Source organism: Branchiostoma floridae, chromosome 4 (assembly GCF_000003815.2).
Source record: "Branchiostoma floridae strain S238N-H82 chromosome 4, Bfl_VNyyK, whole genome shotgun sequence".
Classification (NCBI taxonomy): Eukaryota; Metazoa; Chordata; class Leptocardii; order Amphioxiformes; family Branchiostomatidae; genus Branchiostoma; species Branchiostoma floridae.
The window spans coordinates 17,471,952-17,474,497 of record NC_049982.1 but is presented as its reverse complement, the minus strand read 5'-3'; the positions used below and the strand labels follow the sequence as shown (position 1 = coordinate 17,474,497).

The following is a 2,546-nucleotide window of genomic DNA, read 5'->3' as shown; positions in this document are numbered from 1 at the left end:
TTATTGTATAGAAGTTCCCATGTGGTTAGATTTGGCAAACACGCCGCCCATGAATAAAGAAAGCTTGTTGTGGCTCACTCCGGCCATTGTGCATGCTCATTGACTACATTTCATCCGTAGGAAAACCCCTGGTTAAACCGCGCCCGTGTTCTCGGGTTGGGCGGATAGTTTTCCTAGAACATTGTGTTTTCTCAACGGCAGAACGTAAACCTCTTCACCACGGTGGTGAAAAAAGACACGTCAAGATCCTCCCTCACAGACAGCCGGCTGGCCCTGACTTATAAAAACAGATTAGCACAAAATATGTAAGATAAGTTCTGTACAGCGAACAAAAAAATCTTAAGATTTGATGTTTTCACTGACATTAACAAACGTAATCATTACCTTAGCGGCACCGAGTTACAAAACATCTTGATTTTCTCGTTACAAGAAGAAAAACCTTAGGTCCGTTCATGTAACCGATCTTGCAGCTAAGTTTCGAGAAATCCAAAGTCATCCCAACAGACTCAGTGCTAAGTAGTATTGCAGAGTCCGTGTGAGATTTTTCTTTGATCTCTGCCAAGTTAAATAGCTTTGATGATAGAAATCGATTTTGTCATGGCAGACCTGTGCTCAGTGGTGGTTACATAAACGGAAATCTTCTTGTTCCATGGCTGGACTTGGGGGACAATACGCTCCATGGACTGCCTTTGATTTACAATTTTTACGACAAAGTCAGCTTGTCAGTCATTTTTAGTTTCACTTAAAACAAAATCTGGGCCGGACAAGTTGCAAGTTTTAAAGAAGCCCCATCCATGCGTATCCATTTACCTGAAGCCTAACCTTTTTCAACTAATCCTCCTTGAAATATTTCTTAATCGTTAAAGAGAACTTATTTTAAGGCTAAGGTTTGTTTCGAACTGTGAAAATGCGGCGTCTAGACAGTGAGTCAGGTAGCATGAAGCGCGCCAGCCTTTTCAGGTATGCTAAAACATCCTGTACTGCGGAATAAGCCGTAAGCAAGAACTTTAACTCGCTGGACGACAAAGATAGATGGGCAGAGAAAAAGCAAAATATTTCATTTACATGACGGTAGTACACATTAACTCACTGTTTATGCTTTGATAAACTTGGGGAGTTTTGAAAACACAAGACGGCACATGCCCCGGCACCGATGTCGCAGTGACCCGCCCATACATCCCTTTCGTCTTTCCGTCCTCGTGTTGAGACCCAAAAGCTTACGATTTTCTTCCGCATCTGTACACGGTCCACTCTTCTCTAGTGAAAGTCATAATATCAGCAGGAAGAGTGTTGGGTTTTGATAAATAGTAAAGTGTTTATAATGGTGTTTTCTGGTGGTTACCGCTGGTGTCCTAGTTCTTCTCACAGTCAGGAGACATCGTATCCGTGCTCAGTGCCTCTGGCTTGCATTTGATCTACAGGTTGGCAAAATTTATTTCAGTGCCATAGACAGAAAAGATCAAACAAAACAATATACATGCAAAATATAGAGACTATAATACAGTTTTTAATCATGGACCAAGAATTTTCCTGTAAATGCAAATGAAAGACACATACTTAATATTCTGCATGATAAAAAGGCGCACTCATGTACCGCTGCTGAACATGATAAATCGGCGCACAACTCTGTCCTCCAATAAGAACAGGAAAGTGAGTATTATATCATTTAAATGTTTTGATGATTCATAAAAATGTGACAAAAAATATATCACTTTACGCATGCAATGACTTACGACTTACGATTTCAGATTTCAAGTCGTCCTTCAAGTGGAAGATAGAAATCAAACGGAAAACTGAATGTATATCAGTTTTCGGCAACTTAAGGTCTGCGTTACGTTAGACAACTTGTGTGTACTTTCGCAAAGGTAAAGTTTTGAGAAAAATTCTCACCAGACTCCACATTGTATTGGAATTATCGTATCTCAACTTTAAGATTTAAAAAATATAAAATCCAAAATTACGATTTACCACATTTGCATTGTCATATGTACAGAAAACAGTAGGAAGGGAATGTCGAATAGCTGTGCGGCTTGCTTCTTGGCAAGCTTCTATACAAGACTATCTTACAATTGGCTGTGTTAGAGAAACCTCAGATTTACTTATGTCCGGTAATTAGATAATTCTAATCACGTATGCCGTTCGCGGTGCGTGTAGAACCGTACCGGCTTTTAGCGACCCCGTAAAGACGTTTACTTCCAAACAGTGCGGCAGGTGCAGGGCGGGAAACACGCCGGGGCGGCACGGGTACTGGGCGGGTAGTCAACTGGAGCTTTGTTTGACTACATTTAGCGTTTCACCGTGTCTGCAACAATATAGGATACAAAAACAAATGATAGTTGATAGTGCAAGAGATATAAATTAGTAACAGTGCAAAAAGTTTTGTATTAAATATGTACAGTTTTTAATTGCGTTCTAAGATTTTCTGTTGGTACTCGGTAGATTCAGAGGCGGAGAATTGACTCAATTAGATGATCACTACTTCTCTTTATATTCTGAATTAGAATTTTACTAAATCGCTTTGTAATCGGACTGAGAGATTACATGAA

General features: G+C 40.0%; 1 protein-coding gene across 1 annotated transcript in view; it reads left to right on the top strand.

The window, feature by feature from the left end:
* Positions 1 to 77, top strand: part of LOC118414331 (forkhead box protein I2-like) — a gene marked incomplete in the record, with an annotated part of 1,554 nt that extends 1,477 nt beyond the window's left edge. Inside the window, 1 exon segment of the mRNA XM_035818314.1 lies at positions 1 to 77.
* Between the last annotated feature and the right edge of the window lie 2,469 nt (positions 78 to 2,546).